The sequence below is a fragment of the Dermacentor albipictus genome, chromosome 3, assembly GCF_038994185.2.
Source record: "Dermacentor albipictus isolate Rhodes 1998 colony chromosome 3, USDA_Dalb.pri_finalv2, whole genome shotgun sequence".
Taxonomy (NCBI): Eukaryota; Metazoa; Arthropoda; class Arachnida; order Ixodida; family Ixodidae; genus Dermacentor; species Dermacentor albipictus.
In genome coordinates, this window is record NC_091823.1 from 100,714,797 (window position 1) to 100,731,787 (window position 16,991).

Sequence of the window (16,991 nt, forward strand, 5' to 3'; positions counted from 1 at the left end):
TTCTCACGCAGAAACGTCCTCACCCACTATAGTAGCACATTCGAGCTGCCACCTTCCATTTTTTTTCTTTTCTATTCTTTTTTTTCTCGGGGGCACGCTCCTTGTTTTGTTGCATGAATAAATGCATGCCTGATGGGGCAGACGCTCGTCGCGATTCTCTTGGCGTGTTGCGAGTCCTTATCTTAAAGCGATCACGGTGTACAAGCGCATCGAAAGTGCATACGCGCGGGCGTCGCAAAAATCGCGCGTCCCTCAGCCCTGACGCGGGGCGGAGAAGTGGTGCTTCGCCGTATATGCACCTAGGAGGGCCGCGCCTCGTTGCCTTTCTATGACAAAAGTGTAATGGACTGAGTGCGTGGGCGGCATCTCCTTTTGTCGGAAGGCTCGTCAGCGTAAGATAACAGTGGCGCGCGTTGTATCGTCAGATACGCGACGTCACGTATACGCGGCGGGCGGCCAAATGCAAATACAGAAGCGAAATACGGGCACGCAACCCTGAATAACGCACCTCTCGAAACTACGAACGTGCGAGATTTACTGGGGGCTCGACCGATCGACGCCGATAGGTTCGGACGGGGTGATGAAAAAATTACGACGACGAAGTGCCACCTACATACGGGGATCAGCGTGCCCGATCGCGTGGGCGTAAAAACGATCGTCGATATCTATAAATTTGTATTGCAATATATATGTACATATACGTGAGGGGTTTCGCGCGTAATAACGTACCCCGAGAAACTGCATTACTGGCAAGTGTATTGTACGTACGTCTCGATTGGCACACGCATGCAATGCGCGTTCTCACACGATACGTATATCAACCTGCCGGCCCCGAGTGCATAATACTACAGCCGCGCAGCTTTCGAGCACGCTTCGGGATGGTGAATACACTCGGGCGAGCTTGCTGGTCGCCGTCTTTTACAACTGTATCATCGCATTGCGAGCTCGCGTCTATAGTCGTGGAACAGTTTTCCTGTTCTTGTATACTTTCAGCATACCGCGGTGGCCTAATGAGTTTCGGTGCCGGGTGTACATTGAATATGCATACGCCGTCAGAAAGCGAACGCGGCGCTGTGAGCTTTCGGCTCGTTGACACTCGGTTATTGCAAGTTAAATAGCGCGAGACGACGCGTACACAGACAGGACCATGCACAGAATATATATATATATATATATATATATATATATATATATATATATATATATATATATATATATATATATATATATATATATATATATATATATATATATATATATTCTTTAGTGCTGTTGAACTTGTAACGTGTCGCGCAAGTCACCCAAGCATGAGTACTCCTCAACTACTACGTTAAGCAGAGCATGCATAATACAATCTATGGGGTGTCCCAGATAACGTTAGCCAGAGTGTTCAAAGGAAAAAAATAAATTAAAAGGATGAAGAAATGCATAGCGCATAGGGTGTTCCATTGTCAGCCCTCTGACTATCGAGCACCGTATAGGTCTTAAAATCATATCTTGCATCGAGTTTTAAAAAAATGTGTATTTTTTATGATTTTTTTTAGCAGCTTGGCTAACGATAGCTGGGACACACGGTACAGCTGCTAACATGACGAACGTGCAGTAAAGTGGTGAACATGATTGACTGATTGGTTGATAGAATATAGAATAATTCGTGCGTACTGAAAAGATTTTACGCCAAAGAACAACACACACAAGAAAGACGACGACACTACGGGCGCTGGGTGTGTTGTTTTTTGGCGCAATATCTTTTCATTGTGCAAGATCACCAACTAGCCCAGCAGTTAACTCTTCTAAAATAATTCGTGCATTCATCTCTTCAAACTTTCATTGAAAAGATTACGGGGTTTTACGTGCCAAAACTACTTTCTGATTACGAGGCACGCCGTAGTGGAGGACTGCGGAAATTTTGACCACCTGGGGTTCTTTAACCTGCACCTAAATCTAAGTACACGGGGCCGTGGCCGGGATTCGATCCCGCGCAAACTTTCATTGCGCACAGAAAGTTGTAAAGCGCCGCTCGTGGGCATCCTACCAAAATATATTTGTCAAAAAAGTTTTATAATAGCAGATAAATAAATAAACGAAATATACCCGGAACTAATGTACGGGGTGATCATTTTTATGTTTCACGTAATTTTTAAAAATGGGCTGTTGCAGATAACATAATTGTAGTCCTTGAGCTGGATTATTCAGAGAGGCGGACATTGTAGTTGCACGAGAAATCGATACACAATTTCAACTAATTAAAATATTGACTAATTAACTTTTCAAATAGTCACTTCGTGGCACATATTGCAATTTACGAATTGTAGCCGGTTAGATTATAAGGACTATCCACTTGTAATAAATTTCCAGGATGGCATTACTTTCGGGATATGCGCCGTCAAACTGGTCATAAAAATTTACTGTTCCACTTATTTATTTATTTATTTATTTATTTATTGACAAAACGCTCTTTTACGCATTAGAGCACAAAAGTAACTGGAAAGCCTACGTATTCCGTCCCATATCTTGGGGAATACTATCTAGAAACTGATGTCATCCTGGGAATTCATTTCAAGTGGATACGCCTTGTAAACATCACCGGTTACAATTCGTGAATTGCAATATGTGCATAAGATAATTAATTAAAAAGTTAATAAGCTCGTTTTTGTTAACTGATCGAGCATGTGTTTCGATTTTTCGTGCTAGTAATGTCCGCCTCTTTGAATAATACTAGTCATGCGCAAGAATTATACTATCTGCCACAGGCGATCTGTTAAAATGCCGTAAAACTTAAAATGATATATATATATATATATATATATATATATATATATATATATATATATATATATATATATATATATATATATATATATATATATATATATATATATATATATATATATATATGTCATAAAAAGCCAACAAACACTGACACCAAGGACAACACGGGGAAAATTACTTGTACTTAATATAATGAAATAAAGAAACGATAAATTAATGGAAACGAAAGTGTATGAAAAAACAACTTGCAGGTGGGGAACATGACTTTTGTTTCCATTAATTTATCGTTTCTTTATTTCATATGAGAAGCACAAGTAATTTCCCCCGTGTTGTCCTTGGTGTCAGTGTTTGTTGGCTTTTTATGCTATGACTAACACAAGTAGGTTCCCTCGGTTCACTCCCTTTCTTCTCGTTTTATATATATATATATATATATATATATATATATATATATATATATATATATATATATATATATATATATATATATATATATATATATATATATATATATATATATATATATATATATATTACTCACGCCGAAAGATTGTCCTTTTAATCTTCTCTTTAGCCACCATGCAGACGCTCTAATATCTGTCTCTCTGGCATTCATAGTTACTTAGTATTAAGGTAACTCGGGTACCTAGTGTATTTCGGCATCCGTATTTACTAGTTAGTCACACTGTTCTTCCTTTTTACCGAGTATTTATATACCGCAGCGATGCAGGTACCTGAAAAATTTCACGGCTTCTAACTCAGTTTGCCTCAACGGTTCGTAATCTCAAACTTTGCTTTCACCTCTCGCGCTTCAAATGGTGAGCGCCCGAGTATCACCTTGGACTAATTGCTTCATCTGTCGTGCTGTCATGCGCGTCCTAGAGCTTATACGCATGATTTCATGAGTGCTATGTAGGTTTCGGTTCACCAGGCACATACTATACATTCACAATTTAACACGATACGCCACGCCGTACCACTGCGCTCTACACCGCATTCTGCGAAATTCATCGTTTCTCACGTGTACGTGTCATCTTAATTCCTTGTGTTTGCCTTCTCCGCCGGGTGTTACGCTTGCGCGTTGCTCCGAGAAATGCACCGGGAAGTTCGGTCAGCTTCCGTTTTTAAGAGTTTTGGAGCTGGGTCACGACTCTCACGTCATGACGTGTTTCCATACAGTACAATGACAATAGACCATTGTCAATTGAAACGATTTCCACATGTCGCCGACAGAAGACATCGCAGCTGAAGGCGAGGAAGGGACTACTTCGGTTTTTGAAAGAGACGCGTGCTTGGACAAGCGGCTGTGACAGTGATGTCACGTACCACGCAAGAGTGACGGACTGTAACTGACGGTGTGTGTGCTGTGCTCTCTCTCTCTCTCTCCATCTTTCATCCCCCCATCCCGCTCCCATGTGTGGGGTAGCAAACCGGTTGAGCTAAATTGGTTAACCTCCCTGCCTTTCCTTCTTCACTTTTTCCTTCCTTCCGGGAGCTATACGTTCAGACCAATGCTCGCAGCAATGGAAATATCCGGACCCGCGACGCTTCCGGTGTCTCCAACATCTAAACAGTGACAAGATCGCCTGCCACGCCCACTTGGACAGTCAGCGGCACGCTAACTACTCCATCCCGCTGTGCTCGGTGGTGGTATGGTAAAGCTTTATTGAAGTCCTGCAGATCGTGAGTCTTCACAAAGCGGGCCGCTCCCACGTGGGAACGGGGGCTGAGCCTCTCGGCCGCATCGTGGTTAAAAACTTTTGTTGCTCTCAAAAGAGAAGTACATGGAGGTATGAGCCGTGCTCCGCGGTGACGACCGTCGGCGATTGGCGGGGCACCAACAGTGGTTTGAGAGTTCCTTAAACCATGCGGGATGGCTCTCAGAAGCTGACTAATGTTGCGTTCCGTTTCATCTGACTCTACCGGCCAGTTGCGGCAAATCGTCGCTTCGTCATCTGGCCGATGACATGCCGCCAAACAGGAGCTAGACTTGCGCTTCCGATTCCGATTCCGATATACGCTTCGAGGACGTTCTGGTTCTTTGCTGCGGTGAAAAATAGCGCCATGACGAAGGCCTTCGCCACATATTTAGAGAGGTCGACCCCGTCCCGCGGAATTAACGCGGAATCTGACCACTATTCGCGACGCTACAATCCCGTGTCGCTAAGGTGACGAACAGCTTCCTTGGCGATGCAACCCTTCTGAAAACTTCATATGCTCTCACAAACCGTTCAATTCACTGGTTTACCGCTCACGTAGGGTCGGTCGACGGTGCTCCCCCGAACCTCAATGATTCTGCTCACGAGGCTGCGCGTGACCTCACCGACCGCGCTTCCTCTGTAAGGAGCACTGACTTCCCTCCTCTCTACGGTCACAGGGACGCTCCCGCTACTCACGAGATTATTAAATATTTCTACATGTCCAGAAGGGTCTTTCCACCCCTTCACCCCAAGTTGAATAGGGCGCAAGCTGTTTCGCTCAGGCTTCTACAGACCAGCACATATCCGTGTCTGTCCGCTCTCCACGACACCTTTTGGACTGTTCGCCTTCGTGCTTGAACTTGGCTGTGGCGACAAACTACGTCCTGCCTCCAGCAGGTCACGAAAAACTGAACCGTTACGTATCGCAAGGTAGCCGACAGCTGACCGTTCTAGTCGTACCTTCTCACCTCTTCGATTTATTTCTCCCGGCATTCTGATCGCCTTTTGTCTGTCTTGCCCTGGGGGAGAAGGCAAAAAAGCTTTGCCTTAATATTTTATTGCGATAGCAATTATATGGACACTGCAGGCGAATGTCCGTCGTCGTCGTCGTCGTCGTCGCCGGGATGTTCTGTATAAAGTCCAAGTGCGATAACATCGCGGCCGCGCAAATGCATGCAAGTTAAAGCTTGAGAAGGTGAGCCGAGTAGGATGGTGGCTTAACTCGGCATGTCTTCTCGGGCTCGAAAGGGAGGAAGGCGAGGAGGGTGCGTGCTGTTTTCTCACGCGCGCAAGTCGGGGGGGGGGGGGGCGGGGGGGGCTTAGCGAGTAAATGTGCGTGCTAGGAAGGGGGGGAGAAGGGGGCAGTAGGTTAGTGCTCGTTTCCTCTTCTACACCAGCTTCGGCGGCTGCCGCGCTCGTCCTATCCTGGAGCCAATCTGCGCGAATACTTGCAGTGGTATATGCAGCTGATAAAACGAGTAACGTTACGTCATGCAACTGTAACAATTTGCTATCGCAATCAAGCCTTTGCCTATCGGGCGAAACTGAATTTTAATACGCACGATCGTCTCCTCGTGATGTACGCACCAGGCTCAGGCTTGTTAGTTTGTAGGGCTCGTTTACCTGTCGAGGGTTAGAACCTTTTCGTGTCGAGACGCGATCTGTCGGAACCGGCGCGTGTGTTTCAGCAGCGTATCAGCGCTGACAGCCTCGTCGGCGTTGACAGCTCGTCGTGGTCGAAGGAGCAGACGTGCGAGTGCTTCCTGCGTGGCGGCGGGTCGTGCATTTTCGGGCCGGCGATGCAAGGTCGCCGCTGCATACTTAACGGGCGTTCGTTGGGCGCCTACGGTATAGTCACGTGGGCGCACATTGCATCGCATTGCAGCGCCAGGACGCGCGGTGACTGTAGAACGTGTCGGAGAGGACGAGGCTTCGCGTGCCTTATTTGACAGTCATTGCCGAGGAGGTAACCCGCGTTTCGTGCCGCAAAACTACAGCATGGAATGCGACAAAGGCGCGCTCTAAGAATATAAGCATTAAGAATTTCGTTCTTAAAACTGGCAAATGAACATCCACTCCTGTAGGAGAGAAGCGTGCCTGTGATTCTTGACGATGTCGAATCGTACGCGACCGCACACAAGTGAAAACTAACAACCTGCGCACGTATCGAAGGCCTTCCTCGAGAACGAAATCGCGTTCACTACTTGCCCTATAGAGGTTGATCACCAATATGTTTGTATACGTAATGGGAACGGTGCCCACGCACCAGATAAGCATTCCGGCGGTCACTCAATCCCTGTTCACTTGTTTCTCGACCTCCATCATTTCGCCTGAGATCTTCTCTTACGTCTGTACACCGTGGTGCACAACTGAGCACATCGGTGAACGTGTCCGCAAAACTCATATCGCCATCGTTTATGTCGCTTCACTTCTTGCAGCGTCCGTTTTCTTTCAGCTCTGCTCTCCCTCTCCTCCTTTTTATCGCTCCTCGTCTTCTAACACTGCGCACAGGCATATTGGGCTAGAACAGGCAAAAAAAAAAAGAAGAAGAAGGAAGGAACGAAAAGTTAGGAGTATATACACAAACGCCGCTTATGTCGCGTCACTTCTTGCAGCGTCCGTTTTCTTTCGGCTCTGCTCTCCCTCTCCTCCTCTTTATCGTTCCTCGTCTTCTAACACTGCGCAAAGGCATATCGGGCTAGAACAGGCAAAAAAAAAAAGAAGAAGAAGAAGGAAGGAACGAAAAGTTAGGAGCATATAAACAAACGCGAAAGAACGTGCACCTGCTCGCTCCAATTCCACGGCCGAATTCTCAGACGCGACACTTGTCTACAAACAGCAGCAAAAAAAAACAAAAAAAAGGAAACGGTTTCCAAAGCGAAGCAGACGAAGCGAGTAGTGCAGCACCCATGCGTCTGCGTGATAATGCCTGACAGGGAAGCGTGCAGCAAACAAAGAAAACAAAGAGCCGAACAAAAGAAATAGGTTTCACTGAAACAAACGCAAAGGGAGACGTCGTTCGAACGCGCTCGTGTGCTTGTGCGCGCATTCACGGGGGTCAGTGAAGCGTATTGAACATCACCGAAAAAAAAAAAAAAGAAGTGTGTCCCGTTAGCGACCAACTTCGGCAGCGGGTCGCGCTTCTTTTCAGCGAAAAAGCCAACCTCTCTCTCTCTCTCTCTTTCTACGTGCTCCCCCTGTGTTCCCGAGAAACTGTCTCTTAACTCTCTACTTTTCCGCGATCGGCTTTACTGAGCTTCGTCTCACTGCTCCTACCTCGCTAATTCTGTGTCTTTGTCGTTCCTCTATCGTCACCTCGTTTCTTTGCTTTTTTTTTCTAAGTTCGTAGTCGCACGAACACTAACGGACCCGCGAGTGTGCGTACGAACGTGTACGCACGCTGCCTCGGCACTGCTGTCGGCGCGCGCACTTAAGTCAAACGTCGGCGCGACTCATTCGTGACGCTTCGAGCTGCGTGAACCCACGCGCCGAGTTGCCGAAATATCGGTCGAGTTTGCGTGAAAAAGAAAGAAAGTCGCAAGGCGTGAAAGTGTGAGTTCGAGCGAGTCGTCGTTAGAGAGAGAATGCGAGAGGTTCGTGAAAAAAAAAAAAAAAGTCGCTGAACAGAGGCGGACTGCAGTTGTACACGCCTGACGTCATTCGTGGCGGGTGTCTTCGAGCGGCTCCGTCGCACGAAAGAGAGTGTGAAGAGAGTGTTCGCGCACTAAAAATCCTGTGATGTGAAAGTTAGACGTGCCGTGGCGCAGTTGCAGAGGCGCAAAACAAATGTAATTGTAAAGGCTCAACGCAACGGAGGCAAAACTGATGAGCGCCGAGGATGCCTGCGTCTTGTTTCAAATTTGAGCCCGATAATGACGCACACTCACATGCTATTCACCTCCCGTTTATTATGGTCCTCTGCACTGTGCTCGTGCATAAAACGTGGTAAGGCTGAATAAAGTCTGAAATAACACTAACAGTCGTACTATCACTGAGTGCAAGTTGAAATATATGATCCTGCGCTTTTGTTAACCTCGCACTGCAAGTGGGCTTTTCCTCACGATAAGGTTGTACTATAATACGTAAGATGACCAACCTATCACTGAGGCGAGGGTTGGCTTGCAAGCAGCGAGGATGTAGTAAGGCAGAGATGTTAGCATCTCCATGCTATCCGTGCACTTGCAGAATTCCGCGTATCCTTTATTAAGCGTATACTACAGGTCCCTTGAAGCGCACTTTGTTACCGCGCTTGTTGCGCGGTGAAGCCCACCTCGCTCTGCACCAGAGATGGTGGATCAACCCCAGCCAAGAGACGATGCCATCAATGTCGCATCGTCCCCCCTGTCTTCGCTTTGAAAAAATAAGCATAGTAATAAAGACAAGAAAAATATAAAGAAAAAATATCGAGCCGCTTTTATGCTGATGAAACCAACTGCGTGTTGTCAGCGGCAATCCGAAGAAGCGTCCAGTATATTGTATTGTTAATAATTAATTTGTTTATTTGAGATAGTCAACCTTTTAGTCATTATAATTAAGGCAGCTTTGTGAAGAGTATGTTTTAGAACAAATTCGAATACATATTTTTTTAATTGTTTACGGCACGCTATCACTTCCATATCTGGGACACCATGTATGTATGTATGTATGTATGTATGTATGTATGTATGTATGTATGTATGTATGTATGTATGTATGTATGTATGTATGTATGTATGTATGTATGTATGTATGTATGTATGTATGTATGTATGTACGTACGTACGTACGTACGTACGTATGTATGTATGTATGTATGTATGTATGTATGTATGTATGTATGTATGTATGTATGTATGTATGTATGTATGTATGTATGTATGTATGTATGTGCAACAGAGAAAGAGAAAACGCACAATAATCGGAGTGATTGGTGGCAATAACCAACGCTTTAACTCACAAACCGCATTCAGCCAATAGCATTCAGCTACTGCTGACAGTGTTCTGTGGGCGGCGCACAGGATTCCGGAGATTTTTTTCTTATTTCGGTCGAATACATTAACTGTCCATTTTTCAACCTTCTCAACGTTGTGTTCATTGAAGGTTTCAGGCCGCAAACGGGTCCCATAGACGACAGGAAGAAAGGGAAGCCACGATGACCGCATGCCCGGCGTGCTAGAAAAGCTCAAAAATAGTCAATGAAAAAGGCGAAGAGAAAAGCAGACGCGCGAAGAGTAAAAGTAATTCGCATTAATGAAATTGGACACGTACCTACGTGCGCCAGAATGATAGCGAACTTCTATTTTCATTTTTTTTTTACTTGGGCTAGACTGATCGCTGGCTGATCTGCACTCACGTAGAGGAGTCTTTATACGAGCGAAAGCACGTTGCCACTTCTAGAGCAAGTGACTCGCTCTCGTGCAGCAAGGCAATTTTGCTTTCCTTTTGAAAAGAGATGGCAACAGTCGGGTGGCCAGGCGCGGTTTTCTTTTTTCTTTTCCTTACTGTGTGTTATCGTCAGTTATGCATGATTCACCCCTTTGCAAGCCATGAGAAATGTAGGGACATAACGTTTGCGACTCGCATTTAGACTTGTTGGGGATCGTTTTGGTTCTTGTTGACGAGTTTTCGTTTTACTTGGGCACCTGTCTGCAGTGCCTCCCGGCCACATGATTGCTAATTGAAGGCGGAGTTGTATTCCCAGTTTTTCTGGCTGTTAGAGAGCTCATATATTAACGTTACCTTCGCCCTCCCTCTACTCTGCTTTCCTCCTAAACAAATTTCACCCTCTCCGTTTCTTCATCGCGTGTAGGGGCAAGCTCTCTAGTCCGGCCGCTAGGTGAAGCTGCAATCGTGTGAGCACGCATTTAGGGACAGCCGAGCCTTGAGTACAAAGCGTCAGACGAGAAATCCCGACATTGTTCAGGTGTGCGCGTATGGGCATACGTGCGTGCATGCGCGCGTGCGTATTTCCTTTTATTTACTTCTTGTCTGAGGTCAGCGCACAAGCTATACCAACAAGATCTTCGTGTGCACGTCTAGTCATTCCGTCATGTTTGCGCGATACATTCGTAGGCTTATCAGTAGGCTTATCAGTAGGCTTAATACAGGCTTATCTTGTATACTCCCTAAAAAAGGACCGGCGGCCTAATGGCGAAACGTGCTCACGTACGAAAGCATTCGCTGAGCCAGGCGGATTTGAACATTTGACGTGGTCAGTCCTCTCTCAAGGAAGTGGGAAAGCGAGGAGAGAAATGTTGAGCCGAGAACGCCACTTCTACGTGAGTCACTTCGTTTCGGGTCCCCTTCCAATGCCAATGCGTCTTCCACGAGAAACGACGCATAAACGTCGAAGCACGCCCATCAACCAATAGTCTCCGCTCCGCCCCGACGGTTTCGAATATTTGGAACGATCGACGTTCCCTCCCCCCCCCCCCCCCCCACTACCCGCCTTCTTTTGAAGAAAAGCGAAAGGACAGACGGTAGCTGCATGGAGGAGAGTGTGCGCGTGCGTGTGTTTGTCCTCCACACCTGGTGATGTGCGACCAGAAGAGGGGTGGCGCGTGCGTGAGTGCAGAAAGTGAGCGGGACGAGAGCGAGGCGGAATCGAGGCAGGAAACGAGAGCGGGCCGGCGCCTCGTCGGTGACGACGACGCGGCGCGGTCATCGCTGGCACTTCGGCCGGTGTAGAAGGGGACAGCGCGCCGGGGGTGTCTCCACGGCGGCGCGCAGGTTTCCGTGGGAGGGCGCGACGAGCGATAGCGACCATCGGGCGACGACAATGACGATCGGCGAACCTAGCTGCGCGCTGCTGGACCCGTAGCTGGGTCGTCGAAGACCTTTGCCCCGCAGCGCGACGGGCTCTCTCGGCGGCCGACGTCAGCGCGAGCCAGAAGTCGCCGCGGGCGCCACCACGGCGTCGCGTGGTATGTGCTCGCCGCAGCGACACCAGCACGGTGAGTCGCTGGGGCCTCTCGTGCTGTTCCCCGAGTCGCGCGGTTAGTTCGGTCGGAGATTAACTGCCTTAGCGGTGCTTGTAAAAGGACGCGCCCGTTTGGTAGATGTGAAGTTGCGTTTCGGCATGCCCTAACAGAGGATTTCATTCATTACAGCAGCCCGTATTTCTGTAAGCGCCTGAGAAGAAAGACAGGCACAAAGATTTTACATGTGTCTATACACTGCGGAGCTGCGTAGTGTTATCCCTTGATTCTATTCGTCGCCTAGCATACTTGTAATGTGTCAAGTTCGCGCTATAGCTCCCGCTTTAGATGAGTTATAATGGAGCCGTACTATCCAAAGCTTTGTCAATGTAGCTGAAACCACTATGACTGCAACTGAAACCTCGACGACACCGGTACTGTGAGCCGCCGGGGGTTCAAGGGCCATCATTAAACTACGCGCCGTCGTTGGGATAAAGCCACAGCAAAACTTACGCAGCAATACGTCGAGGTAAAGAAGTCTTTCAGATGCATATAACGGAACAGTCATGATCGAGGGTCGCTCTTATGTGAATAGACAGTCTAACCTTTATTTTTTCTGAGCACAGCGATTGCACAAGAAATTCGGGCAGAACTCATCTATGACGACACTCCAAGTACACAAACAGCCGAAGAGCGTCATGTATAAGGCGTCTGCTTTAGCCGGATTCCTTTCTCGCGCTTCCCGCTAGATACGTGGCGCCTCCTGGCGCAGCCGCCGCGAAGTCCGCGCATACATACATACAGTGGCACATACACAGCGACAGGAATTGGCGTCAAAGAAACTTGTTGAAGGGCGTCCACATACACATTGAACGGCCCACATTTTTAGAATGTACTACCTTCGGGATTGGTCCACATTTTTGGACCACTATCTCCTGCATCGGTTCACATGTTTAAAATGAACCATCTCCTGGATCGGTCTATATTTTGTGGAATAGCTATAGGTAGCTAGATAGCCGGAAAGAGAGCTGGTCCGAGCATGTCAAGAATGCCATTCGCATTAAAACACACGAAGCATACGCGTATTTATGCGACTAGTACAAAATATTGTCTTGCAGGTTCTTACGGGTCAGACATTCTTGAACCCTCCGTGGTTGCTTAGTGGCTATGGTGTTGGGCTGCTAAGGACGAGGTCGCGGAATCGAATCCCCGCCACGGCGGCCGCATTTCGATGGGGGTGAAATGCGAAAATGCCCGTGTACTTAGAACCTGTTGTGCCATTACCACAAGCCCGGATTCCGAATCTACAAGATGCAGAATTTATCCTGCGAACGCCCTTTGGACAAATCCGGGGCTGCGCCGAAAGGCACAGCGCCCTAATTCTCCCTTGACAAGTCAAGATGCTGAGCCGTCAGGCAGCGGTGTCCTGGTGTCCTGCGGAGAAGCATCGGCGAGCGACATGACCAAACGTGCAATCAAGTGCCAGACAGCCCGGCGCCGTACCTCCCTTTGCCTGGAGGTCACCGCGCCCGCCAACTTTGAACCGGGGGGCCAGCGCAGTCGCTGGTTGGACCTCTCGGACGACCGTCGAGTGCTGGCGTTGTATTGGGCCGTTTGAGTGACAATGGTTTCTCGGGGATTATAAGCCGCGACGCGGCCCCCTGTAAAACCGGATCCGCCGACCCACCGGAGCTGAGTGCCGCTCTCGAGTGGAGTGAGATGTGTCACGCGTTTTCGCCGGACGTCGCCGTGCGGGAACAGTCGCGTTTGCTGTGAGCTCTCGGCCCCCTAGCCGATCCGGTCTTGTCCTGTATAATGACCTGTATATAATGTATAAAGTCCCTTTCGTTATTCTCACCGACGCCTGACTCGGAGTCTTCGCTACCAACGCTCTGTCACGAAATGGGTGACGAGCGCTACGGGACCACCTCAAAGTAGTAATAGTGGTGGCAGCGGTGCAAAGTCATAACAAACCCCAGGTGGTCCAAGTTTCCGGAGTCCCCCACCACGGCGTGCCTCATAATCAGATCGTGGTTTTGGCCCGTAAAACCCCATAATTTAATTTTTAGGCATTCTTGAGGTTCAGCTTTGTCCGCATGAGCGAGTGATGTTCATAGCATTGAGAATTGCCTCGAGAGCTGTGGTAAAAGAGCTCGACATCGAACTCTCCTGGTAACAAATGCTGTTATCAACTGTAGGCGTCCACTCTCTAACACACGCGACGCTATCTCACTGCGTAATTTTCTTCGAAGCCAAAACTTGGTATAGAACATGTCGGGTAGGCGGGTGGATACAGCAAACTCCCAATAAACTAAACTCGCTGAAACGCAAATGCCGGATGAACGGAGCAGTGATATTAACTTTGGCTGGATACCCCTAGGCGCAATGTTAACAAACCTGGGCTGTACGGTAGGCGTTTTCCCGTGAACTCCGGTTAAACGGAACTTTAATCGAAACTAGCTACCACTTACCTCATCGGCGTATGGAACAGGAAAAGTCTGCCAAACATGTCAAATGGTGACGATATATATAGCGAAGCGACTCCAATCCATCAGCCAATTGCGGGAAGGTAATGAAAATTAAGGATGTAGGAGTTGCAACCGTGTTCTCATCCCGAGGATTTGGCTAGGCAAGTAATGACCCCTGAGCAGGGAAAGAACACTACGAAGTCGGTAAATATTTGGTCATTCAGGTTGTCACTACTGCTTCATCTCGCACCCCCAAGAATATGCCTTTTTTACCGCGTCTGAGAAGACAGTTTAATATAACATCGGTGAAGTTCGTAGCAAAGGCCACGACATCTACTGACGAAGAGACAAATATTAATGCAACGGTGCGCATTACTGTTTCGGACAAGACCGCAGGAGATGAAGTCGAAAAATCTGCCGCGCGTTTTCGAATGCCAAGACTGCGCGCCTTTCGCATATGAACACAAGGTGGCGCAAAAGAAGGTAAAATTTTAGAAGCAGAGGGCAATAACGGCTCTCTCTATCCACACACACACACACACACACACACACACACACACACACACACACACACACACACACACACACGCGCGCGCGCGCACACATATATATATATATTACGGCAATATTAAAACACTCGGACGTCTTTCGAATAAAACAATTTTTGCTAATATTTGTGTCCTTCGCTTAAACGAAGCTTCGGATAAATGGAACACTTTCTGTCCGTTCGAGTTCCGTTTAAGCGGTGTCTACTGTATATCCATGCGCGCCACTTCGGGCGACCATACTTTTGTAGCGCCAGACTTCAGGCGCCCTTCTTCCCTTCGAGCATTATCGCGGTGTGCCTGCGACAGAAGCGGGTAATGAAAAACATATCCTGTGCAGATGTATGTAAATGCAGGACTTCGAAAGTCCCGTAGGACTCTGCTCCAAATCTACCCAACAGTTTGCAAACGCCGTATCCGTCAAGTGCTGTATACGACGTGATTACTTCGCTATGCTCGTTTTTTTTCAAACGATATACGCTATGTCCTAGCTTGGTACTTCCCCACTCTCCACTATGTCCGAGACATGTTCCTGTATGCTGTGCCGGTTCCGCTGTCCTCGATACCGACCATGCATGCAAGTCATTGCACGAAAAAGATAGTTGAACATACCAGCACAGCTTCGCCCTGAAAAGTGTGTCTGTAATCGTTCGGAAGAAGAGAACGCGTTAAGCTTTGCCGATGCGCATCGACGTTGAACGAAAAGGATGTCTTGTCGACTCCAGAGATGGGGCGGACGCAGTCCCTGCATGCTGACAGCTTACACAAGCCACGCACGCTCGGAAAAACACGTGAACTGCATTCTACACGAGGTCGCGAGATCATGCAGCCTTTGCTTGTAGTGACAGAATGTACGCGCAGTGATTTGGCGACACGTGTGTATGCATGCGTCATGTCCGACTGGAGCGTACTTCTTGGTTCTGTATATGGTCGACGTCGACTGCGGGCCAGCGCGAAAGAGCGGGGCTTCTTCAAGTGCGATAACCGGTGGCATTCTCTTGCGCCAAATGGGCGTGGGTTGACGCGCGCTTGCAGAAAAGTGTATTTGCTCCAAAAAAATTGTCTTACTATAGATGTCGTTAAATTACACAGCAGGCTTGCGTGTTCCAAGAAAGCCAACCGCCCGCACACAAGTCCATGATTTCGGAAAGCTATCGTATGTGCATGTTCATTAGAATATCAACCGTGTGTAAATACAGAACCGATAACCATTTTTTTTCTGATTTTCGTTTGCTACAAACACATCGCGTAGCGCAGCCGCACAGCTTTCCTCCCATGCTGACACGTGCGGAGATCGCGATTGCAGCATAGCTACACCTATGTTCTTGAAGCCCAAATCGCCGCAATGCGTGTAAGTAATGCAGTAAAGCTTACTGTCACATGTATACGTAAGCACGCCTACAAAACCTGCGACGTCTTACGCAGAGCCGCCGTCTTGTAGGTTACAAAGCGAATATCATTAGATTTCTACACTAAGACGGGACTGCTATGACATACCTTCGTATATCCTGAGGAGCCCACAAGCGCTACCTGCGGCGAAAAAATTCGGGCAGAACTGATCTGCGATAACTATCCATGTAGCGGCATGGGAATAGACGAAGCGCGTCATGTTCTGCGGCGTGTACTGCAGCCGGACTCCTCCATCGAATTCCCCCCTGGACACGCTGCGCCTTATGGCGGCGCCGCCGTGAAGCCCGCGCATATCCTGTGGCACATCCCGATGACCCAACTCGGCATCAAGGATATTCATTGAAGAGCGGCACATACCTACGTGAACGGCCCACATTTTAGAATACATGCACTATATATATACCTTCAGGATCGGCCCACACTTTGTTGTGATAACTAGATAGCCGGAAAAAAAGAATACTGGTCTGACAATGCCAAGACTGCTGTTCGCATTAAAAGAACCAGGATATACGTAGTCATGGCAACCACGTTTTCCGCGGGATCTTGAGCGACCGCCGGAACGCTTAATGATGTCTAACCTTTTCGTAGCTTCCTAGCTACTTGACACACACGCACCTTGGCGCGTGACCTTAGATGTGTCTGAAGTTTTAGATGTGGTAGCGGGAGCGCTCGGCAATGGAAAACGTTCGACAAGGTGGCAAGTCCGGCTAGTTGCTTGTGTTCAATAAGCATTTTCACTTGCCAGTGAAGCGCTGTCCTGTCTGCTTTTCGGTAAAATTTTGTCCGTGTTCCGGTGCGCTTCAAGACCTGTTCGACATGGAAAAAAACGTTTGTTCGTTTTATTCGCTAACCTCGACAATCATCGCCGACGGTTTTCTGCACATTGTTTTTTTTTTTTTACACTCTTCATGTGCTCTCGCTCAAAAGCGCGGCACATTTCACATCTTGCGAAGCGGTCAGCTTTCGGCGACATGGTTCAGTGTGTCGCCGAAGCCGCTGCGCCACTTCAGCCATTGCACCGAACCGACAGGCACGCGCGTGCGTGTTTTTTGATAACACATGACCAACTCCTCCTATTTTCACGGCCTATCCATTCTGCAGGTTCACATCCGAAGCCGCTGCACTTGGCGCGTGTTTTCAAATGCATGGTTGCATTGAAGATGACACAGCTTACTCCCTTGGAGGAATTGAGACTTCGTA

The 16,991-nt window shown here is 47.9% G+C and overlaps 1 protein-coding gene across 3 annotated transcripts in view; it reads left to right on the forward strand.

Annotated features, from left to right (window-relative positions):
• LOC139057485 (myelin regulatory factor-like protein) overlaps positions 1-16,991 on the forward strand; it is a 147,007-nt gene that overhangs the window by 65,355 nt on the left and 64,661 nt on the right. The gene's annotated exons all lie outside the window — the stretch shown is intronic.